At 33.0% G+C, this 27,025-nt stretch overlaps 1 long non-coding RNA gene across 1 annotated transcript; it reads right to left on the bottom strand.

The window, feature by feature from the left end:
• Positions 1-24,489: 24,489 nt before the first annotated feature.
• Positions 24,490-24,946, bottom strand: LOC25480337 (uncharacterized). The gene is made up of 2 exons (XR_003008473.2): positions 24,786-24,946; positions 24,490-24,686 (listed from the first exon to the last, which is right to left on the bottom strand). It is a non-coding gene; the product is annotated as an uncharacterized lncRNA (long non-coding RNA).
• Between the last annotated feature and the right edge of the window lie 2,079 nt (positions 24,947-27,025).

Consider the following 27,025-nt stretch of genomic DNA (forward strand, 5'->3'; position numbering starts at 1 on the left):
GGAGTATGAAGATTTGTTTCTTCAACCAAACGGCTAGGTGAAGTATATGGATGAATAGCAGTAATGCCATGAAAGATGTTTCTAGACTTTCCACCAAATATCAAAACATCTCCAAATTCCAAAAGAACTTTCTTTGCCTTGTCAACATCCCTTTCGTCACCATACAAAAACTCTGCAGTGTTTCCAATAGAGAATGACACCACCGGAAACCCTGCACGAATACTTTGATCACTTACATGCTTGTCCTGCAACCAACCCTAGTCAATCAGTCCGTCGTGATTTAAAATATGAATTGTAAATCACATATCCCATAAAACTACAGTTTGTTAGAATCACATATCCCATAAAACTACAGTTTGTATTCGATTGTCATCGGTGTTTGTTTGAGAAATGTATATAATGTATTAAATTATTCATCCATTTTTTACTATAAAAAGAAAAGAAAAAACAAAGTTCTGCATGTCTTTCTTTCTCCGGTTGTAAACACCAAAGTTTCTTTCACTTTTTGTAAACACAAAAGCGAGCAAAAAAATTTCACTTTTCTTTATGTAGATCATTTTATGTATTTCTCTTCAGACGTATCTCATGATCTTTACCGTCATGGGTTTTTCAATGTCTCAATTAAGTTACCTTCTGATTGAAACGTTGTAGTTTTGGTCTCCTTTCCTTGTTGTCATTGGCTTTTGATGTGTAATTTGATGACATCTCGTCATTACGTAATTTTTTGTGTAAACTGATCACATTTTGGAGTTTTACAAGGCCACTTATGCAGCAAAAAGAACAGAAAAACTGAAGAAAATGCAAAGAAGCAAAACATGTCACGATTTGGTAAAAACGTGACACGATTTTAGAAGACCAAAAACATGCTCTCTTAAGGAAAAATGTGTCACGATGGCAAAAACGTGACACGATTTGAGGAAACCCTAATTCAGTTGTTTGTTACTATGAAGAAAACATGTCACGATTTACTTAAAATGTGACACGATTTTAGGCGAATTTATGTGCCTATTTAAGCTGAAGTTTATTCCAAAGACAAGGGTTATGAATTGAGAAGAGAAAATTGCGATTTTGAGACTACAAGACGGCTAGGAGGGCGATTTCTTCATCCTTTTACCTGTTCATGTATGTATTGATTCCTCTAATGATTATGTTATTTGTAAACACCATTATGAGTAGCTAAATCCGTTAGAGGTTAGGTCTGAGATCATTCTTTGTAACCCTAATTGAAACATGTTGCTGTGAAACTCTATTTATTGTGAATGACAATCTAGTTTTTATTCAATTCAATTGTTCTTAATGCTTTTTATATCCTGATCAAATATAAACATGATTTAGTGAGAACGAATGACTACTAACCCTAACTTTCGACTTAGACCTAATTGAATTTTTTTCTAATAAACATGGTTAGTCTAGGAATGGATAATCCTTTATTAGTGATATTAGGTTAACGTGCTTAAACCTTCAAAGGTTATTAGACTGCATAAGGAATTAGGGGCTGTAACCCTAGAAGAGGGTCCTAACTCAAGGGATTGATTAGGACTATTTTGTTAACTATCGTGGAACTAGAAAAGCATTCACAAGAATAGGTGCAGTATACAAATTAGGGGAACATAGATGATTCGAAAGATCTAAACTCATCTATCTCTTATTCTTAAAATCAATCTTTACTTTTTGTTGTTACTTTTATGCAAACAAACCAATCAACTGCCTAGTGGCAAATCAAAATAACTTTTATACGTCCTAACTTACAACGTAATTTAATTATTGAGATTAAAACAGTCCTTTTGGGAACGATATTTTTACTACTTCGATAGTATTTGGTACACTTATTCTTGTGGGAACGATATTTTTACTACTTCAATAGTATTTGGTACACTAGTTAGATACTTTCTAACTCATCTCTCTCTTATTCTTAAAATCAATCTTTACTTTTTATTGTTACTTTTATGCAAACAAACCAATCAACTGCCTAGTAATTTAATTATTGAACCAAACCTCTATCAAGTTTTTTTGAGCGGCTGCCAGGGACTGTTGATTTATTTCAACAAGGCAATTGCGTTTTAATTTAGGATTTCTGCAATTTATTTTTCTGTTTAAAAATTTTCATTGTTTCAGTATTCATTAATTATTATGTATCGTGCAGTGTTACTAATGTATTTTGCTGTTTATGCGAGGTAGACGAATTGGAAACGACTTAGAGTACGATCCTGAAATAGAAAGGACTGCGAGAGCCAATCGGAAAGTTGTCCGATTGTTAAGGTTGTCACAGTCAGTTCCATCGAATGCATGCACACAGATACCAGTTCCGACTCTTACAGAAGCTGAAACAACAACTTCTCCTAAATCAATCACAATGGGAGATGTTGATCCACACCCACCAAGGCCTAAGCTGGGAGATTATGGGCTAGCAAACCACCGTGGTCACCTAACTCATACCTTCCAACCTCTAATCCGGTAGCTTTTGACAATAGCCGAACCTTCAACCATGCAAACTGGTTTGAATTGGCGGGTACTATTACAGTTAATTTGAGCAGTCTTGACAACTATGAACATGAATTACAGTATAGTTAAACTGAGTTTTAAATTAGCATGATCTTTTTCATACCATTCTCTTCATAGCTTTGAAAGGTCTTCTTTTTCATGTACTGTACTTGAAGAAATAATCATAGTTGTAGGTTCTTCTTGACTAGATCTAAATATTCCTGCAACTTCTCCACGTGATATAAGCCATTTAACAGAAATAATTTTTGTTCATTGACACTGTACATTCAGTTCTACCTTATTTTCTTTTGAGAAGGTAATTGAAATATCAACTTATTGATGATATTGGTGTGGGTGTTTTCGTCATCATCATAATCATCATCATATTTGTGTTCTTTACATGTAATTTGTGTTCTTTAAATGTAAAGAGTCATTGTGGACTGGATCTGAATATGTTAAAGAAATTTAACTTGTAAAAGAAGTTATTTTCATTTTCAGGTTATTCTCAATAATACCACACTGATTATTTCTGGTTTCAACTTGTGTTTTGCAGAATTTTTTGAAATTGACAGAAATGGAAGATGGTTGCAGCTGATCAAATGGTGGGTATTTATAAACTGTGAACAAATGATCTGTGCAATGAAATAAATTTCTTTGGAACAAATAGGTAACTAAAATTTTATCCAATTAAACAAAAACCATAAGAAGTTGTACGAATATACTTACCAAGAAACAATTTTAAATGATGAACAGTATCTCGGAGTGAAAACTGTCAATTCAGCATTTAATGCAAACAATTGAAAAGCCTTGTAGTATTTGTGAACGAATGATGTAGTTTTGTCAAAGAGTAATATCAAACGACAGCGAAAACACTAATTTTAATTAGTTATTATGTATTCTAAAATATCTAAAATTAAAATGGAAACAAATATTTATTAATTTTACTAAAGACACCACCCATGCCATCTTTACAAAAATATGAATGCATACTTATAAGTTATATTAAAAAAAGAAAAACAGAGATATGGTGTATACCTTGTTCAATAGTTTGGATCGTCTTCCATCTACGAAGAAAATGAAGGAAAGATGGATAGGCTTTGAATCCATCATAATTACCTAAGTGTTATAGTATTGAAACACCTCCAACCGACGGTGTTAATCAAAACATGCACCATCAAATCTACCATACAAGTGTTCAACAGGAGAGGAACAACATGAGTACTATGATTCCAAATAAGGGTGTTAATCAAAGCATGCATCGTCAAATCTAGCTTGTAAGTGTTCAACAAAACAAGAACACCATCGTGAGTATTATGGTTCCAACTCCTAGTGTTAATCAAAACATGCACATGCAGCAGTCTCAAGTCTACGCTTCAAGTGTTAATCAACAACAGAAGAGCAACACCATGATGAATACTTCAACGATGAATACTTTAATGCCAGTTATGAACATGGTTGCAACTCAAATGGACCAAAAAAATTTGGCCAACAAGGTGAGGCAAATAGTTATTATCACTACAAAGTGCCTAATGCTAAAGTAGCTAATCTTCCAATCAACAACCTTTGATTCATCTTTTGATCATTTGAATGCATTCAATTCTCAATTTGATGTTGATGCTTACAAAAACTCTACATTTATTCACTCTCCTACTGTGGCATCATCAAGTTATGATTTCTCTTTGTTCTACAAGAAAGGGAATCAATAATTAAGGTAAAATCATGAATTACTGTTAATAAGTTTCACTCTCTTTAACCAAAAGATGCTATTTGTGAAAAAGTGGTGAAACTTTTTAAAAAGTAATTCATGATTTTACCTTAATTATTGATTCCCTTTCTAGTAGAACATAGAGAAATCATAACTTGATCATGCCACCGTAGCAGAATGAACAAATGCAGAGTTGTTGTAAGCATCAACATCAGATTGAGAATTGAATGCATTCAAATGATCAACAGATGAATCAAAGGTTGTTGAGACATTTGCTTGCATTGGAACATTAGCTACTTCAGCATTAGGCACTTTGTAGTGATAATAGCTATTTTTATCACCTTGTTGGCCATTGAAATTTTGGTCCATTTGAGTTGCAACCATGTTCATAACTGGCATTAAAGTACTCATCGTTGAAGTATTCATCATGGTGTTACTGTTCTGTTGTTGATTAAAACTTGAAGTGTAGACTTGAGACTGCATGTGCATGTTTTGATTAACACTAGGAGTTGGAACCATAGTACTCACGATGATGTTCTTGTATTGTTGAACACTTCCAGGATAGATTTGACGTTGCATGCTTTGATTAACACCGTGATTTGGAATCATGGTACTCATGTTGTTCTTCTCCTTTTGAACACTTGCATGGTAGATTTGATGGTGCATATTTTGATTAAAACCATGAGTTGGAATGATCTTACCATGTTTTGATTAACACCATTTTCAAAACAAGTCTCATTTTTTTTCCTCCATTCATAGTATTGACACAACATTCTTGAGTTGAAAATTCCTAGGAATTGGCATATGCCAAATATTTTTGAATACAACCCAAATATTGTTGTACCAAAGTGTTATAAACACGATGGTAAATATAAGAACTTTGTGTAATATACTCAATAACTTGGAAAAGTTGGAGGTCGTAAATATATGTCATAGTCTTATTTGGGATAAAGTAGTTGTAGATGTCGTGTACAAAATTGGTGATCTACGAATTAAGATCCATGTAAACATAAGCTAAATTATCACCAACACGTATCAAATCTTGTTCCCTTGAATGTGATATGGTATCTTGAAGTTTATGCACCCATGAAGATATATTCATAAGAACTAATGGGAAAGAGATCAAATCTCATCCTCAACACCACCGGTTAGTGGTATGGTATCTTCTTGGATCTCATTCTAAAAAGGTAGCTTAAAGGAGGAGACTACTCAAACATATGTATACACTCAATCCGGGAATCTGAGCAATGTGATACTAGAAACAAACTAAAAACAACTTCAAAACCATGTCTAGCATAGGCCTCGGTCCAATTCCCACCTTCTTGCAATCAATAACCCGACACTGATAACATGAAAAATATGCATCTATATCATCCTAAAATCTAGCTCAAAGGATAAGAGTACTCAAGCACATTTATACACTCAACAAGTCGGAAACCTGAGCAATGTGTGGCTAGAAACAAACTACAAGCCGGGAAAATCTAACCTTGTGGCGGACGCTCTCAGTAGGAAGTTTTATGACACGGATCCATCAGCTATGCTCTTCTCCATCTCCTCGGCGGTTCCCACTATTCTCTCTAGCCTACGTTGCTACTATTACTCAACTCAACAACGACACAGTGATGGCAAAGCAGTATCGAATCAGTGAAGGGCTAGTCTACTACAGAGACCGTATATACATACCTCCGGTGGAGAGTTTTCGCAACGCCATCATCAAAGAGTTTCATGACACACCTCTTTCAGGACACTCCAGTCTCCAGCCAACTCTAGCCAGAATGGCCGCATCGTTTCTTTGACCAGATGCCTATAAAGATGTGAAACATTGGGTCCTCAGGTGCGAAATTTTTCAGAAGAGTAAGTAAATGCCAACCAAGAAACAGGGGTTACTCAAACCATTACCAATCCCTCAACAAGTGTGGATAGATCTATCTATGGATTTTATAACGCACTTACCAAGTTCCTTTGGGTCATCTATGATCGGCTTTCAAAATATGTCTACTTCATCGCTTTTCCCACAAAGTTCTCTACTCAAAACCTTGCTTCCCAGTTTGCCACATAGATCTGCCGCCTTCATGGGATGCCCAAATTCATCGTCTCCGACCGTGATCCCCTCTTCTTGAGCAATTTCGGGAAAGATATTTTCCGCGTCCAAGGAACGACCCTCAAGTTCAGCACTACCTACCACCCTGAAACGGATGGCCGAATAGAAGTTGTTAATCACACTTTGGTGACTTATCTACGATGTTTCATTAGTGCACAAAAAAAGAAGTGGTATAGATTCTTACACTTAGTAGAATATTGGCACAACACCAGCTTTCATTCTGCCATCCACATGACACCCTTTGAAGCGCTCTACGGCCGGCCTCCTCCAGTAGTCGCTGATTATGTGGCTGGAAAATCCTCCAACACAATTGCGGATTAAACATTGGGTCAACATCAGAAAATATTGGAAATTCTTAATGTCAATCTAGTCAATAGCAGAGAAAAGACGGAGTTGCAGGAAAATAAACGAAGAAGAGACTGTACCTTCACTGTGGGAGACTCTGTCCTTAAGTCTTCAGCCGTCTAGACAGAAGACGGTGTACAACCGTGAATCTCAGAAACTGTCTCCACGTTACTTCGGTCCCTACAAGATCCTTCGCCGGATCGGTGAGTTAGCTTATGAGCTGGGGCTTCCTCCGTCTTCTCGCATCCATCCAGTGGTGTATCTGTCCCAGTTGAGAGCTTTCCATTCCCATGATCCTATAACACACGAGTCTGTCATTCCCTTGGATTTGGAAGCAAGCCTTCTATGCGAAAGAGAAGAGAATGAAATGGAAGGAGGTAATAGCGAATAAACAGAGGAAGACGAGGAAGGACGTTGTTTTTCTCCAGAAGACTCTTCTTTTGCCCAGAGAAACAACCTTCACACTTCTCAAATGGAAAATGGAAAAAAGACGTTAGATATGCCTCTAGTTACTCCCACGCCTGTCTCAAAATCTATGGCTAATCATGCGCTGTTGGATGGGCTACTCCCACCTAACCCCACTAATGACTCTCTATCCAATGTTTTATCTTCCCACCGCCAAACTGCCCACTCACCCAGCGCCACGTGCCCTACTGGCCCCCTCCAACTCTCACCTGCTGCCCATCTGTCTAACACAAATTTAAACCCCACGACCTCCTCTGCACCGTCTGATCTTACTAGGATCTCTAACCTTGAGGACAAGGTTCTTACCGGACCCGGTAGCAATGCTAGAAAGTTGGACTCTGCTAAGCCCAAAAGAAGTGTCACACAACCTTATTGGGCCAAGGATTTTATCTTCACTAAATAAGAGCCTTATTGGCACTAGTAGTTTATGATTATTGTATTATCTCGAAGATGCCTAGGGCCCATTAGTAGTACCTCTATGTTGAGGAGTAGGGGGATTCTTAACCCTAGCTATATATATTGTAAGAAGAACCTCATCGAGGATCATGAATGGAATCAATTTATTTTCTCAGTTTTAAATTCTGCACTTTATCTTTCAACTTATGTTTTGAAGAATTTTTTGAAATTGACAGAAATGGAAGATGGGTTGCAGCTGATCAAATGGGGGGTATTTATAAACTGTGAACAAATGATATGTGCAATGAAATAAATTTCTTTGGAACAAATAGGTAACTAAAATTTCATCCAATTAAACAAAAACCATAAGAAGCCGTACAAATATACTTACCAAGAAACAATTTTAAATGATGAACAGTGTCTTGGAGTGAAAACAGTCAATTCAGCATTTAATTCAAGCAATTGAAAAGCCTTGTAGTCTTTGTGAACGAATGATGTAGTTTTGTCAAAGAGTAATATCAAACGACAACGAACACACTAATTTTAATTAGTTATTATGTATTCTAAAATATCTAAAATTAAAATGGAAACAAATATTTATTAATTTTACTAAAGACACTAACCCATGCCATCTTTACAAAAATATGAATGCATACTTATAAGTTATATTAAAAAAAAAAAACAGAGACATGGTGTATACCTTGTTCAATAGTTTGGATCGTCTTCCATCTACTAAGAAAATGAAGGAAAGATGGAGAGGCTTTGAATCCATCACCATTACCTAAGTGTTATAGTATTGAAACACCTCCAACCGACGGTGTTAATCAAAACATGCACCATCAGATCTACCATACAAGTGTTCAACAGGAGAGGAACAACATGAGTACTATGATTCCAAATAAGGGTGTTAATCAAAGCATGCAACGTCAAATCTAGCTTGTAAGTGTTCAACAAAACAAGAACACCATCGTGAGTATTATGGTTCCAACTCCTAGTGTTAATCAAAACATGCACATGCAGCAGTCTCAAGTCTACGCTTCAAGTGTTAATCAACAACAGAAGAGCAACACCATGATGAATACTTCAACGATGAGTACTTTAATGCCAGTTATGAACATGGTTGCAACTGAAACGGACCAAAAAAATTTGACCAACAAGGTGAGGCAAATAGTTATTATCACTACAAAGTGCCTAATACTAAAGTAGCTAATGTTCCAATCAACAACCTTTGATTCATCTTTTGATCATTTGATTGCATTCAATTCTCAATTTGATGTTGATGCTTACAAAAACTCTACATTTATTCACTCTCCTACTGTGGCATCATCAAGTTATGATTTCTCTTTGTTTTACGAGAAAGGGAATCAATAATTAAGGTAAAATCATGAATTACTTTTTAAAAAGTTCACCACTTTTTCACAAAAGTTCACTACTTTTAATAAGTTTCACTCTCTTTAACCAAAAGATGCTATTTGTGAAAAAGTGGTGAAACTTTTTAAAAAGTAATTCATGATTTTACCTTAATTATTGATTCCCTTTCTGGTAGAACATACAGAAATCATAACTTGATCATGCCACAGTAGCAGAATGAACAAATGCAGAGTTGTTGTAAGCATCAACATCAGATTGAGAATTGAATGCATTCAAATGATCAACAGATGAATCAAAGGTTGTTGAGACATTTGCTTGCATTGGAACATTAGCTACTTCAGCATTAGGCACGTTGTAGTGATTATAGCTATTTTTATCACCTTGTTGGCCATTGAAATTTTGGTCCATTTGAGTTGCAACCATGTTCATAACTGGCATTAAAGTACTCATCGTTGAAGTATTCATCATGGTGTTACTGTTCTGTTGTTGATTAAAACTTGAAGTGTAGACTTGAGACTGCATGTGCATGTTTTGATTAACACTAGGAGTTGGAACCATAGTACTCACGATGATGTTCTTGTATTGTTGAACACTTCCAGGGTAGATTTGACGTTGCATGCTTTGATTAACACCGTGATTTGGAATCATGGTACTCATGTTGTTCTTCTCCTGTTGAACACTTGCATGGTAGATTTGATGGTGTATATTTTGACTAACACCATGAGTTGGAATGATCATACCATGTTTTGATTAACAACATTTTCAAAACAAGTCTCATTTTTTTTCCTCCATTCATAGTATTGAAACAACATTCTTGAGTTGAAAATTCCTAGGAATTGGCATATGCCAAATATTGTTGAATACAACCCAAATATTGGTGTACCTAAGTGTTATAAGCATGATGGTAAATATAAGGACTTTGTGTAATATACTAAATAACTTGGAAAAGTTGGAGGTCGTAAATATATGTCATAGTCTTATTTGGGATAAAGTAGTTGTAGATGTCGTGTACAAAATTGGTGATCTGCGAATTAAGACCCATGTAAACATAAGCTAAATTATCACCAACACGTATCAAATCTTGTTCCCATGAATGTGATATGGTATCTTGAAGTTTATGCACCCATGAAGATATATTCATAAGAACTAATGGGAAAGAGATCAAATCTCATCCTCAACACTAGTTGGTGGTATGGTATCTTCTTGGATCTCATTCTAAAAAGGTAGCTTAAAGGAGGAGACTACTCAAACATATGTATACACTCAATCCGGGAATCTGAGCAATGTGATACTAGAAACAAACTAAAAACAACTTCAAAACCATGCCCAGCGTAGGCCTCGGTCCAATTCCCAACTTCTTGCAATCAATAACCCGACACTGATAACATGAAAAATGTGCGTCTATATCATCCTAAAATCTAGCTCAAAGGATAAGAGTACTCAAGCACATTTATACATTCAACAAGTTGGAAACCTGAGCAATGTGTGGCTAGAAACAAACTACAAGCCGGGAAAATCTAACCTTATGGTGGACTCTCTCAGTAGGAAGTTTTATGACTCGGATCCATCAGCTATGCTCTTCTCCATCTCCTCGGCGGTTCCCACAATTCTCTCTAGCCAACGTCGCTACTATTACTCAACTCAACAACGACACAGTGATGGCAAAGCAGTATCGAATCAGTGAAGGGTTAGTCTACTACAGAGACCGTATATACATACCTCCGGTGGAGAGTTTCCGCAACGCCATCATCAAAGAGTTTCATTACATACTTCTTTCAGGACACTCCAGTCTCCAGCAAACTCTAGCCAGAATGGTCGCATCGTTTCTTTGACTAGATGCCTATAAAGATGTGAAACACTGGGTCCTCAGGTGCGAAATTTTCCAGAAGAGTAAGTACTTGCCAACCAAAAATCAGGGGTTACTCAAACCATTACCAATCCCTCAACAAGTGTGGATAGATCTATCTATGGATTTTATAACGCACTTACCAAGTTCCTTTGGGTCATCTGTGATCGGCTTTCAAAATATGTCTACTTCATCGCTTTTCCCACAAAGTTCTCTGCTCAAAACCTTGCTTCCCGGTTTGCCACATAGATCTGCCGCCTTCATGGGATGCCCAAATTCATCGTCTCCGACCGTGATCCCCTCTTCTTGAGCAATTTCTGGAAAGAGATTTTCCGCATCCAAGGAACGACCCTCAAGTTCAGCACTACCTACCACCCTGAAACGGATAGCCGAATAGAAGTTGTTAATCACACTTTGGTGACTTATCTACGATGTTTCACCAATGCACAAAAAAAGATGTGGTATAGGTTCTTACACTTAGTAGAATATTGGCACAACACCAGCTTTCATTCTGCCATCCACATGTCGCTGATTATGTGGCTGGAAAATCCTCCAACACAATTGCGGATTAAACACTGGGTCAACATCAGAAAATATTGGACATTCTTAATATCAATCTAGTCAATAGCTGAAAAAAGACGTAGTTGCAGGCAAATAAACGAAGAAGAGACTGTACCTTCACTGTGGGAGACTCTGTCCTTAAGTCTTCAGCCGTATAGACAGTAGACGGTGTACAACCGTGAATCTCAGAAACTGTCTCCACGTTACTTCGGTCCCTACAAGATCCTTCGCCGGATCGGTGGCTTATGAGCTTGAGCTTCCTCCGTCTTCTCGCATCCATCCAGTGGTGCATCTATTCCAGTTGAGAGCTTTCCATTCCCATGACCCTATACCACACTAGTCTGTCATTCCCTTGGATTTGGAAGCAAGCCCTCTATGCGAAAGAGAAGAGGAAGATGAGGAAGGGCGTAGTTTTTCTCCAGAAGACTCTTCTTTTTCCCAGAGAAACAACCTTCACACTTCTCAAATGGAAAATGGGAAAAAGACGTTAGATATGCCTCTAGATACTCCCACACCTGTCTCAAAATCTATGGTTAATCCTGCGCCGTTGGATGGACTACTCCCACCTAACCCCACTAATGACTCTTTATCCAATGTTTTATCTTCCCACCACCAAACTGCCCACTCACCCAGCGCCACGTGCCCTACTGGCCCCCGTCAACTTTCACCTGCTGCCCATCTGTCTAACACAAATTCAAACCCCACAACCTCCTCTGCACCGTCTGATCTTACTAGGATCTCTAACCTTGAGGACAAGGTTCTTACCGGACCCGATAGCAATGCTAGAAAGTTGGACTCTGCTAAGCCCAAAAGAAGTGTCACACAACCTTATTGGGCCAAGGATTTTATCTTCACTAAATAAAAGCCTTATTGGCACTAGTAGTTTATGATTATTATATTATCTCAAAGATGCCCAGGGCCCATTAGTAGTACCTCTATGTTGAGGATTAGGGGGATCCTTAACCCTAGCTATATATATTATAAGAAGAACCTCATTGAGGATCATGAATGAAATCAATTTATTTTCTTAGTTTTAAATTCTGCACTTTATCTTTCAGCGTAACTTCTAGTTTGATCAAATAACCCAAGAAAGTAGTATCAGGTAGAGAGTGAGAAAAGTGTGACTAAATGCAGAAGAACTAATTAAATCCATCTAAAGTAAATAGATGTCATAGAATATAAAATTAATCTCTTAAACTAAAATCCATCTAAAGTAAATGTCCTATAAGATAAAATGGAATCTCTAAAAATAAATGAAACTAATAGTTTAGATCTAAGAAATATATATTCATAAATCAACAAAAACAAAAGTATATTGTTCTAAGATAAATGATTTTTACTATGGGTAAAATAAGACAAAAGTATATTGTTCTAACATAAATGATTTTTACTATGGGTAAAATAAGATATTCATTTTGGTATCCTTCATTGATACCTCATTGACGTACCTTAGATAATTCATTGATTTGATTTTTGAGATATATGATTAGGTTTATAAGAAAATCTTCATCTCGATCTTCACACTCACTGTTATCCAATATTATATAACCTACATCAGATCGGTTGGCCAAATAGTTACCAAACATCGAGATTCAAGTTGATCAAGCTACCAGATCCAAAATTTTATTAGATGAGTGTTTGTGTCACTAAATTAAACTAGATTGAAATATCACAATCAAAGTTGTTGGATGAATCACAGAAGAAATCATCGATTGACTCAAAGAGGCATTGAGATGTTAGAAAGAATTATTAGTGAATAAGGAATCTTTGGGAGAACGCTAGAAAGGAAAAGTATATCATGAAAATGTAAGAAAAACAAGTGACAAGAAATAAAGAAGAATCACTCTAGAGGAGAATAAGAAAATATGAAGAAGAAAACATGAGGCACCGACGTTTATATAGAACAGGTGACAAGAAAGAAGACGAATATTTAGGGTTAGTGACACGGGCTTGGGCCTAGGTATGTGTGAATAAATTGGTTGGGCAAGCCCAAACCACACGCCACATTTGAGTTATTCATAAATACATATAAACATACATATTAAATTATAGGGTTAATTAAGTTTTTAGTCCCTATAAATATTCACAGTTTTGTTTTTAGTTCCTATAAAATAAAATCACACTTCTTAGTCCCTGTGACATTTTCCTTAAGCATTCTAGGGACTAAAAATGATGATGGAAAAATTTTATAGGGACTAAAAATGCTTATGAAAAATTTTATAAGGACTAAAAATGTTGATGGAAAATTTTATAAGGACTAAAAAGTGTGATTTTATTTTGTGGGGACTAAAAACAAAATTCTGAATATTTATAGGGACTAAAAACTTAATTAACCCTAAATTATATCATTATTGTAGTTCAACAAGTGATCTACTTTTTTCAACAATTTACTTGATTTTTTATTTTTTTTTACAAATTTACTTGAAAATTTTAATATACAAAACAACTAACAATATGGTTTTCCAATGGTATTGGCTTGGGACCTGAGAACATGATCCTCCTCAAGATCTCAAGTTCGATTCTCTATGGTGTCAATTTAGGTGGGCTAATTTAACTTCTTCAAAATAACTAACAATATGGTTTAAGATAAAGAAAAATGGTTGAATCAGTTTTGATACTATTATTGTTGCAAGATTTTAGAAAAGAGTGAAAGGAACACATTTGCATCAAAACAATCCTAGAAATTATTATTTAACATGAAAAATATATTTCATCATTTAAGTTTCACAAGACTCAAGAGATAAGAAAACTCTATTCCTCACCTATCAATCGTTGCATGAAGAATTGTTTGAGAAAAATTTAAACGAAACAACCGCTAAGAGGGCATGGAAGAAGCTTCATACATATTGAAAAGGTGAAGACGAAGTAAAAAAGGTGTCTCTAATCTCTAAGAGGCTAGTTTGAATCCTTACATATGAAAGAATTATAGTATATTTCTGAATATTTCTCAAGAGCAATATTCTTTTGAAATAAATTAAAAAGAAATAGTGAGAAGTTAGAAGGTGTGAAAATTATGGAGAAGATACTTCTCTCGTTAAATCCCAAATTCGAGCAAATCGTTCTGATAATTGAGGACCCTAAATATTTAGAGACAATGAAAATAGAGCAACTTCAAGGATCATTGCAAGCTTAATTATGAGTACAAGTGAATGAATAAGAAAGAGATCATTTTCAAACTCTTCAAGATGCGGCTAAAGGGGAAGTAAGAATGTCAGAGAAAATTAGATAAGTTAATAGAGTCGAGGTACATGTCAAGAACGAGGAATTGGTCGAGGAAAATTTGAACATGGAAACAATGGAAAAGGCTAAAATTTCACCACCGACAGTTATGAGAATATAGAAATATAATACCTTAAACCCTTAAAGTGATAAATCACGCGAATAATACAATCATACAAAGAGTTTAGATGCTACATCTTCAATTAATCCAAAACATGCATAATTTTTTTTCCAAAACTCGCAGCAGAATAATATCATAACATCTCATCAACAAATAATAAAATCTCCAAAGTAGCCATGTCATGTATCATAATACATCACCAAATATAAATCTCAAACTTTAACATACTGAGTGATAATCTCATCAAAACATGAAAAATAAATGAAAAAAGACTGACACCTAATCAGAGCCCTAAACTAAGAATTCAAAGAAAAGAGACGAGGTAGCTCCAAAGCTAGTCCTCAAGCATACTCCCAAGCAAAGGCAAAGCAACTAATCCTGTAAGACGTCTACTCATTCATACAAATAGACAGGCGGTCAACCAAACGACCACTACGGGTTAGATTATATTCCATAAATAATATATAATGAAATGAAGCAAAACAACATATTCATTTAGTGAAAGATTGGTAAATGCTTAATTAAATCATTCACGTTGAATTCCACATCACTATTAATCATCAAGCATACAAGCATAATAACATGTACATTTTCACATCTTCACATATTCAAAATATTTCACCAATGCAGATAATCACCGAATCACATAGTCAAGTATGAAATGTTTCACCATTTATCAAATGTATGCAATCCTCTAGACACGATTCTATGTGCATGTGGTACCAATCTCGTCACTTGATATAACCGTATCATAAACATCTTCACTGAATACAAAAACATTCTAATCATCGTCACTGAATACAAAAATATTCTAATCATCATTAATGGATATAAATATCCTACTCAACAACTTATGATTGTATGTGACTCAATAATGCATACGTTCATCCAAAAATTCATCATCATTAACATCATCACTCTTTATGCATGAGTTCATCATCATTTTGCATGTAAGAATTCGTCATCATTAATAAATCATTATCATTAAAATTATCATCATCAACAATTATCACCTCAAGGAAGCAATACATTTTAAAAGTCACATTTTGCATAAAAGACGGACAACTAACCACGTCATAATATTTATCATATTAAACACACAATCATCATTCATTCATTCTTAATCTATGATGATTCATTCTTATTATATCCTATCATCATGAATACAAACTCATTTACAAATTATACGGTCATAAAAGCTCATTTTGACAAAGTTTGTCTATTTTCACAAAATTCATCTTTTTCCAAATAATTCATTTAAAACAAGGCATCCATGTTCAAGCACATCAACAAATCATATCCACATATCACATATGATCGCAGTAGTTTATACATACCCACATCATAACTCAATTCCGATTATTTCAAAAAATAATCACTAAGTTCATCTCATATTCTCATTTTTCAAAAAGAATTCATTTTCAAAGTAAAACTAAGTCCTAAGCTCACATACACCTTTCATAATCATTTTAAAATCATTGTTACGGAAAACAAACCATAACCCTGTCATTTTACTTGAGAAAAACAAGTTTCGAAAAATTCTTCGTTCTTGAACATTTTCAAATAAGTTTCAATACAATTCCTCAAAACCATTTTAATCCAATCCAATTGATGTTCGAGTAGGTTTCTAAGTGAAAACAGCAATCAAACACATCAAAAGAAATATTTAGGGAATGTCTAGAACGACCCCCAATTGCCCGGGACGCCCAAAATCATGGGTTCTATACTGTGTAACTTGTCATGGCAAGCTACACGAGTCAGGGGAATCCAGATTTTGGGTTTCCCTTTCACTCATTCAATTTTTTCCAAAAAACCCCGATTTTGATCACCTTTGACCCAAAATCGTTTCCCAAACTTAGTTATTAGTTATGTCGACTATTTTTTTTTTTTTTGTGTGTTGATTGTAGTTGTTACCTTCCTTTGCATTTTGGGCTGAATCTATTTGTTTCGGCTCTAAAAAATAAAATGACTACCCTATTTGGGATCAATTATGTCTAACATAATGTGTTTTCTTTTACATTTGGCACTGATTTATTTTTTATTGTTACCCTTTTGTTGAACTCATGTAACTAGTGATTGATTGGAAGATTTTGAGGTATTCCAAGCAAGTAGCAAGTTGAGGTTAGTCGTACTAGTCAAACTTAACTCGGCCTTTCTTTGGCACTGAAGAAATTTGAAGTAATTTAACATCAGTTAGAGTTTCTGTAGTTACTGGTGCAGGAATTGAATGATTTTTCAAAGTTGTTGAAGCCAGCACTGAGGAATACATGGAAAGCTACAAGTATTATATGCTCTTGACATACATTTTCATTTGTTGGCTTCACAATTCTTTCACTTTTCATTTTGCATATAGTTAGGTTGTATGTCTTGAATGGCCAACAATTAACGTAGATAAGTTGTGGTCAAAAGTATATAGTAAATAGTACATAGCCTCCTTGTAGAAAAGTTGTAACGAGAAAAAAGCTAGATTTGTTTCTTAATAGTGGCTCAATTTCTATTTTAACATTTATCTTTGCTAGTTGTTTCTAGTGCTGGTTGTGTATTAGTGTTGTCAGCATTTGTGTATTATATGTGCGCGCGAGCATGCTTCTTCAATTTCACAACTAAACTTATTATGGATGGTCCATGTTGCTTCAGGGGCAATTTTTGGTGTTGGTATTTCAACCACATGTGTACTTGAAATGCCAAAGTCTGATGGAACTAATTATATTCAAGGTTATACCATACTCCTTGTTTCTCTAAATTTCATTTTTCTATTCAAACTTAAAAAAAATAAAAATAAATCAATTGTCACAACTCTTTCATGTTAGTATTTTTCATGTTTTGAAAGCAAGTATTTGTGTTCCATTTATGCTATGTTGTGGTTGGTGCATCGGTTCATCTTAGCGCTTCTTGAGTATTCTATTTTTGTTAGATGTCTGAGTTGGTGTTATGTTGCAGAATGTTGCAGTTCTTTTGGCTTATCAGTACTACTGTGATTAGTTTATGATGTTGGAGGAGTTGATGTGATGCTGCAAAATTTTGGGGTTCTAGTTTGGTGTATCAGTTTGTGTTCTTTAGCTTTGATGATGCTTCGGAATTTTAGCTTCGTTCTAGCCATGTGTCCTAAGGTGTCAAGCAAGTGAGCTTCAGGTTAAGCTTGATGATGTTGCAGAGTTATTAGACTCATTCCAGCCTTGTGTCATAATAGATCCCTGAAGCCTATGACCTCTGTAGCATTGTTGTGTTGCAGCTAGAGAGGTAAGAATCGATTCTGATAACTAGATTGTGGTGCTTATTTTGGGTGATCTAGCTCTGTACCTTATGATAGATAGCTACAGGTAGATTTGAATGGACAAGTTTGTTGGTCAAGGACTTTGTAATTCTAAATTCATGAAATTATAAAATGTTTTTAAAAATTGATAAGAAGTTATAAAACTATGAATTTAAAGTATGAATATAAAACTATGAACTTAATGTATCAATGCTACATAAAACTCAATGCTATATAAAACTATGAATTTAAAATATCAAAATAAGAGAATAATGTATTTAAGAAGTTATAATTTATTTTAAATCATTGTATTTTATAAATCAAACGACATTGACTTTAGGAATTGTTGTTCCATTATATACTATTATAACATGAAGCATGCATTTCCTTAAAATAAAAAAATGATACAGGCATTGTTTACTATAGTTTTTATTTCCCATTACATGTCCATATTTGTCAGCACTATATTGTTTCAATATTGAAAATTTTGAGTAATAATAGAATGTGTCAATGTATAGGGAGTTTTTCTGGTCGAATGTATAGGGAGTTAGTAGTTACAAAGTGCACATATAACTACTTTCACTTATTATTTGGTTAGTGCTAACTGCTAAGTTGTATCGTGTGTTAGTTTTCTGCTGCATATATAGTGGAAACCTGTATAGTTGTTCATTCAGTTTCCTCACATTCAATCAATGAGATTAAAGAAACACACTTTAAATTCTTGGCTACACCTCTAAATGTGAATCTGATTAACAAAGGACCTTGACAAAATTGATTAAGTACTATATCTAGTAAATTAGTTGACTTTAATTTGAGTAGTTGTAAGAATAAAACATTTGACATTTGAAGGGGCCGTAAAAGAATATGTATTCTTTATGGAATTTGTTCACTATGTCATGTCCCTTATGGAGAGTTTTTGGATTTGTTGATGCATTGCTGAATTCATTTTGTATACTCTGCAATGTTACTTCAGGTTCGTTAGAATTCTCGAGGTCAACAAGTTGGAAAAGAAAGCCAAGGTTTTGTCAGTTACATTGGAGTCATCGATTGTCGGGATGTTCCAATTTGTATGGAAAATTGGAGAAAAAAGCCAAGGTTTTGTTAGTTACTTTAGGTTTGTTATCGTTCATATATACTTATTGTGCACAAACTTTGAATTTTTATGTAAGTGTACATTAGATGTCATGTGTAATTAAGTTTTTTATCAACACATTATTGATTATTTATATTAATGGATTACTAGTGTTTCTGATATGTATATATTTTGTCTGGACGGTAGATGCTTTTAGCTGTGGATGTAATTTAAAAAAAAAAATAGGGACTTTTATTAGCGCTTCTCTGAAAGCGCTAAGAAACACCTGTCTAAAAATAGCATAAAAATAAGGCTTTATTAGCGCTTTTCTGAGAGCGCTAAGAAACACCTGTCTATTTAATAGCGCTTTCTAAGCGCTATTATAGGGTTATGACCTATAATAGCGGGGGCTTTCTTAGCGCTTCACAAGCGCTATTAAACGCTAAAATAAATGCTATTAAAGGGGGTATTTTGTAGTAGTGACCCCAACAACATACAAACACATATAAATCATATATCAAGTGATTAGGAACATGTTTGAACAATAATTACTCACAATTTCATGGTTTACACTTAATTGAGCAAAAATCACCAAAACCACTTATTTCAAACATCAACTATGAAGTTGAACACATAAACACATCAATTCGGTAAAATTCAATATACCCATAACTACACATAAATTAGGAGCACGAAATTCAACATCAAAAATCACAAAATTCGTAATTCACACAAAAGCACTTATGACCCAAAAGTAAAAAGATGAGATTATAGCATATTTGATGAAATAATTATATCCCCTTACCTCAAAGCTTCAAAGTCTCTAGTTATGGCTTCACTCTCCCCTTCTAGACCAAAAACCACTAATCCCAATCCAAATACACATAAAGACAAATAAGCATAGATAAACACATAATAAATAAATAAAATATTTTTTTTACTAAAAACGGGCTGTTACGAGAAACCACAACAAGAATACATGGTATTGGATAAATAAACACAAGGTATGATATGTCTCAAATTGAATGCTACATTTTAAAAAAAAATTGACCATAACACTTGGAACTTGGGAACTTTTGAGTGCGTTTCGATGCTGAAATGTCTGTTTTCTTTACCTTTTTAGGTGTTTATTTCAATGTAAGTTGCCTTGAAATTTGGGAACATAATTTCTCTCTCTATAAAGTCTTATGATGCCTCTTGAATTACATCTAGAATACCCTAAAATTTCTCTGTTTCGGGAAGAATAGAATTACATACTCAAATATAGAAAACAATATTAATGTCCCGAAATGAAGGCCAATTGATCTAATACTACTATGCTTTGCTGATAAAACCTATTGAAAATGACTGAAAAACATGATAAGAATAACGTAAGATAATATGCCATCAACTTCCTAGGTATAAAACTAATTTAGTTATCAGTAGGTAAAAATAGTTATTTCCTCCTCTTCATTGATTACTTTCAAGGAAAACATGAGTCTATTTCTTGAAGAAAAAATCAGAGGTCTTTGACACACAAAATTTTAGAAGTTTTATGAAGATAATGGAATTAGGTGTCCACTATAAGTTTCAAGATCCCTCCAACATTATGACTTGGAGGAAAGGAAAAATATAACAATTCATTGTAAGGATCGAAGAATGATAAAAAGTAAGAAGCTTTGAAAAGAGTTTTTGGTCGAAGTTGTGGTACGTGCAATCTATCTATCTAATGGGTTTGAAAGAATGGAAGAAGAATGGATTTGAAGATATCCTTGTATTTCACACTTGGGAGTGTTCAGGAGTGTAGCTTATGTTAACATTTCATAAGTGAAAGATTAATATTTGTCGGTTATGCTCAAAGTTCAAAGTGCTACAAGTTATACAACTCAAACAACAAAAAGATAGCAATTATTCTAGATGTGGTCTTTGATGACGAATGAGAGTGGGTGTTTGAAAACCATAAAAAGGAATGAGAAATGATATTTGTACAATCATTTTGCTACAACTTTTTAATAACTTTAATTTTTCTCTCATACTGACATGATGTTATTATTCTCTCTCTTCCTTTTTCTCTCTCCATTATTTTTGACCAATCAAAAGAGAGGAAAACAAAATTTTCTCCAAAATTGTCATTAAATAGATGTACAAATATCATTGCTAAAAAAGAATATAATGTCTTTCCTGAATTGGAATAAGAATCGTTAGAGAAGTTCAACAAGTAATCTCATGATCAACACAATCCACTTATATGAAGACACCAATGGTGTGTAGATATATACAAGAGGTATAGTTGCAAGCTAGTTAGAACACCAATGGTGTGTTGATTGAAGTTATCAAAGTGTGACGAAGCATATTGTTGTCAAAATCTCGACTTAAATTCTAAAATTCATAATTTTGGAACTTTATTCACCTTTAACGACTCAAATTCATTGTAGAATAAGCAAGATTCTAGGAAAACCGCATCAACATCGTGAAATTCATACAACATTGCAGGATTTTAAAGGATTTTGTTCTTTTTTTTTTTTATAGTCATTTATGTATAAATATTTTGTGGACTTTAAACTGAGCCATTTATGATTATGTATAATATATAACATATATGTAGCATTATTTTTGTTTTTGTAAAATCCATTGATTTGATCATGATTCTACGATTTTTATTGCGATTTAATGATTTTCAATTTCTTTTGACCCGAAGAAAAATCTCAATTTCGACAACCTTGACGAAGCATAAAAGGTGGATGCCACTGATTTCAATAGTGTTGATAGGAGTTTTCAGTATCATGACATGAATATGACCTGACATTATATATGCTACTGAACTCATTAGTGGACACATGGAGAATCCAACCATTACTCATATGAAGGTTGCAAAAAGAATTATTTGCTATATCAAAGGTAGAATTACTATTGCTTATGGTTAAAGTGACAGTGATTGGGCTGGAGATGGACATGATCCTAAGAGTACGATTAGTGCTCTTCATGGAAAACACATCTTTCACTTGAATGTCGAAGAAGTAAAAAATTGTCGTGCTTTCAATTGTAAGGCAAAGTATGTAGCAACTACATCATGTGTTAGTCGCACCATTTGGCTTAAAAGTTTGTTAAATGAGAGTAGCCAAAAAAGATTTTCATGGATAACAAGTCATTCATTGTTCTTGCAAAGTTTTGGTATTAATCATCGTACTTCGGCATTTTTTGATATTGGTCACTGAACTTTGGTATTAATCCATCAACCCTTTATTTATTATTTTTTTAAAGGACCTTTATTTATTTTTTATTTTTTTTAATATCTTCCAATGATATTATTATGTTTATTATTGGAAGATTTAAAAAAGAAAAAGAAAAAAAAGTTTTAAGGATTAATACCAAAGTGTAAGTACTAATAATGAATATATTACTTGAAAATTTTTAATTATGAAAATTTTGTCTTTAAATGTGCCACATGGTTTGTAATAATTAGTCCACATGGTACACTGTTAGTTTTGTGTTTTTTTTTTTAACATGGACTTGACAAAAGGATCAATGCAAATTTTTTAGGAAGTGTAGGGATCAATACCAAATAAAAAAATTACAGAAATTAAAACAAAAAATGATCAAAGTACAGGGACTACTAATATATTTCAGCCTAAAAAAATATATACTGCCGAACTGGTTGAGCACTAGCACACAAGTAACTAACCACGTGCCCCTTCTTTTCTTGCTCACGTGCGTCTCTTCTTCTTCCTGGCAAGATGGATACAGCAAACAAACCTTTCTATGGAATTATTTCTTTCTCTTCAATTATTTTCTGTATCTATTTTCATTTCTCTTCAATTATTTTTTACATTTTTATCTTTTTAATTACACACAAACTTCCTTGTATCTATTTTCTGTAAGCCTGTGTTAGTTTCTCTCCCTATTTTTCTTCACCCAATATTTTGTATTTCAAGTAAACATAAACAATGATCTCATCAATTCTCTATTCAAATTAGTTAGTTTTTCATATTTCTAAACTCTTAAATTCTTTGATCACATAATCTTTTTTTTTATACTTTGGTTTTTTATTATGTTGAGGAATAACCAATTCACGATTGACGGGAGAGATCGCCATTTCATTCCGTGTGAAAAGATAAAGAGTAAATTACGCTTCCCTCCCCTCAAAGATACTTGAATTACACTCCCCTTCCCTCTTAAGTTAAAATATACACTTTACTCCCTCAATATTTTTTTTATGTTAAAATTTATACTTCTCTCTCTTGTAAGATGCTTGAATTACAAACCCCTCCCTTAATAATTAAATATGCACTACACTTTAATCTATTTGAATAAATAAATATTCTTATAATATATATTAATTTTGAATCACCATTTAAGAAAAATTAATTCATTTCTTTATAGTATAAATGCCAATGATAATTAAATTTAAATATATTTCTATTGAATTTATAAATTAGAGTATAAAATTAACTTTTAAATAATCATGCTTTAATGATTTTAGTAATTTTTCACATATTTTAATTTTGTTTTGGGTTGTTTCATATTTTACAATAGGGTTTAAAACTACATGTTAATTAGCGAAAAATATGTATTCAATTTTTTATTATACTAAAATAGACCCGCAATACTATTTTTTTTTTAAGTGTGTTAAATTATTATTTTTTTGCTAGATTATTAGAAATAATAAAAAAGAATATTGACGGAGTAAAGTGTAGATTTTAACATAAGAGGGGAGGGAGATGTAATTCAAGCTTCTCTTAGGGGAGGGGAATGAAATTTTTTCTAATATGTTTTGAATAAGAGGGGAGGGGAGTGTAATTCAAGCATCTTTGAAGGGAGGGGAGTGTAATTTACTCAAAGATAAATTGGTGTATATATATATAAATTCTCTTTCGCAACTTATTTAATTCCTTGCGAGTGTGCAGATTCAAGTGCCAAGTTATTCGACTCAGGACATTGAGAAAACCGAGAGAGCTATCCAGAAATCCATCTTGGAAGCAAGAGAAGCAGCATTTTTTCCACTTCCTGAATTAATTATTTCTCATCCGACGAAGAGATGGGAGACATGAAACACATAACACTAGGTGATTATGGAAGACTCAACGACATTGATGAAGTTACCCAAGGGTTTCAACCGGAAAATCTAGTTCTTTTTGACATAAAAAATGAAGTTCTCGCCGCTCTAAGGGAGAACCAATTATCAAGTACGGAATCAAAAGACTGTAATGCTCATCTAACACATTTTCTTAAAAGCATGCAACACCATCAACCTATCTGGAGTTTCATACTTCGAGAAAAGACTATGTTTGTTTGTATATTCTCTAAGTGAACGTGTAGAGGATTGGGTCAACACACTTCTAAGTGCCACCATATTTACTTGTAATGATTTGAAGAAAGCATTCCTCCGTCGCTTTTTCCCTAGATCAAAGTACATAGAGAAGAGAAAGGAAATTTTTGGTTTCCAGCAAGAAGTCGTAGAAAATTTGTACGATGCATGAGAGAGATACAAGCTACTACTTATGCGTGGGGAACAAGCAACAAATTTTTTAACGATAAGATCGAAGCACTAAGCTAATAATTTGGAAGCACAATAAGTAGTAAAGTTGTGATATCTTGAATATAAGAAGGCAATAATACATGCATATTATACTTAATTATTACTCTTTATTTATTAAAATTATTTTCTTAGAGGTACATACTTATTTTTAAACTTCATTATTATTCAACACAATTACCACCAATGCACTTTTCACCAACAGGACAATCTTCGTCAGTAGCGCAGCGGGCACCAGCTATATAATCAAATAAGAAAAAAAATGTTATTTAAAGGTGATTAAATATTGTGTCTAATATAAATAAGATGATTTGGAAATGTTGTGAAAATGACATACGTATATTTGCTTCAACCATAAATAGAGAAAGAAAGATGATCAAAACATAAACAAACATGAAAATTTTAGCCATATTATTATCGTTTGAATGTAATAAACAAAATCGTTTTAGTAATTTTATAAGTAAAAATGTCATGCTTTGTTAACATCAAATAAATAGTTTTTAGAATTTTAGAGTTGCCAAAGGCCATTAATAAAATTATAATTAATGTTAAATATAGAGAACTATATATATAAGAGTAAATTACACTCCCCTCCCTTGAAAGATGCTTGAATTACACTTTCCTCCCCTTTTATGTTAAAATATACACTCCCCTCCCTTCTTTTTTAAAACATATTACAAAAGATTTCACTCCCCTCCCCTAAAGAAGCTTGGTTTAAATTCCCATCCCTCTTATCTTAAAATCTACATTTTACTCCCTTAATATTTTTTTTTATATCTAATAATCTAGCAAAAAAATATAATCTAACAAACTTCGAAGAAAAATAGTATTGTGAGTCTATTTTAATATAATTAAAAGTTCGAATGCATATTTTTCACTATTTTTTATTCACTATTTCATTAACATATAGTTTTAAATTATAAAATATGAAATAACACAAAATAAAATTAAAATATGTGAAAAATTACTAAAGTTGATAAAAGTGAATTTTATACTCTAAATTATAAAGTTAATAGCAAAATATTTAAATTTACTTATCATTGACATTTAAATCATAAAAAAAAAAAAAAAAATTCTTAAATGGTAATTCAACATCATACAAGTATTTATTTATGTGAAAATAGGTTAAAGTGTAATTCATATTTAATTATTAAGGGAGGAGGTTGTAATTCAAGAATCTTATAATTAAGGGAAGGGAGTATAAACTATAGTTTTCATGAAAATGAAGTGTATATTTTAACATAAGAGGGTTTTTTTTCTAGATTACCCTATCTTATTTAGAGGGTATTTTACCCTCTCATGATATCAACCAATAAAAATGTAATATACATTGACAACATTAAATGTCATAAATGAGTCAATTTTTTTCTAAAAAAAAATCAATTATAATCATAAAATAACTTTTAATACTTTTAATTTTTATTTAATTATAGAGATGATTACATTAGAGATCCTTTATCTTATTTATTTGTTACACTTGGGTCCTTTATCTTTATTTTTTTCCGCTTAGGTCTTTTATCTCTTATAAAAGCACATATACATCATTTTTCTCATTTTTTTATTAAAAAAATACATAATTTTATTTTTAAAATATCTTTTTATTAAAAATGAAACAAATCCAAAAATATGATGAAGATGTTCATCATCTTCATCTTCTTCCTTTGAATCTTCATCATCTTCATTGAATCAAAAAAATTTCTACACAAATATATCTCCAAATATCATGAATTAATGTTATATTCACCTCAAATCTTCTTTTAAACACAAAAAAAAAAAAAAAAATATTGGTTATATAAATTGTCACGATGTATATTATTATTATTATTTTCTAACTCAATATTCAAGCCCGACATAAAAATAACCCCAAATTAGTTATATAAATAAGCCCGACATAAAAATAACTCAATATTTTCTAACTCAATTTTCTTCCTTTGCGCATCAATTTTGTTGTTCCAGAACAATCTTAACTTTTATAAAGCCTAACCCTTCCGCCAGTGACTAAGCCTCCACCATCCGCCTTGCAACATTTGTGAAATTAAGGTTTTGATTTTTGTGTTTAAAATAAGATTTGAGGTGAATATAACATTAATTCACGATATTTAGAGATATATATTAGTAGAATTTTTTTATTTAAAGAAGATGATGAAGATTCAAAGGAAAAAGATGAAGATGATGAACATCTTCATCATATTTTTGGATTTTTTTTTAGTTTTAATAAAAATATATTTTTAAAAATAAAATTATGTATTTTTTAATAAAAAAAATGCGGAAAAAGATGTATATGTGCTTTTAAGATAGATAAAGGACCTAAACGGGAAAAAATAAAGACAAAGGACCAAAGTGTTATAAATAAATAAGATAAAGGACCCATAATATAATATTGCCTTAATTATATTTAGGTGTTCAATCTTAATTAATTTACACAACAGGACTGGCTTAGAACAATTAAAATTTCACATCAAATTTCTTTCATCTGAATGTCCTTAAATTTATCAGTTAAATTCATAAAATTTATTCCTCCTATTTTGATTGTTCAATTTTGTCGTTCCCAACTGCTGTATTTTTCAATTTTCGTGA

This window comes from Medicago truncatula, chromosome 6 (assembly GCF_003473485.1).
Source record: "Medicago truncatula cultivar Jemalong A17 chromosome 6, MtrunA17r5.0-ANR, whole genome shotgun sequence".
Taxonomy (NCBI): domain Eukaryota; kingdom Viridiplantae; phylum Streptophyta; class Magnoliopsida; order Fabales; family Fabaceae; genus Medicago; species Medicago truncatula.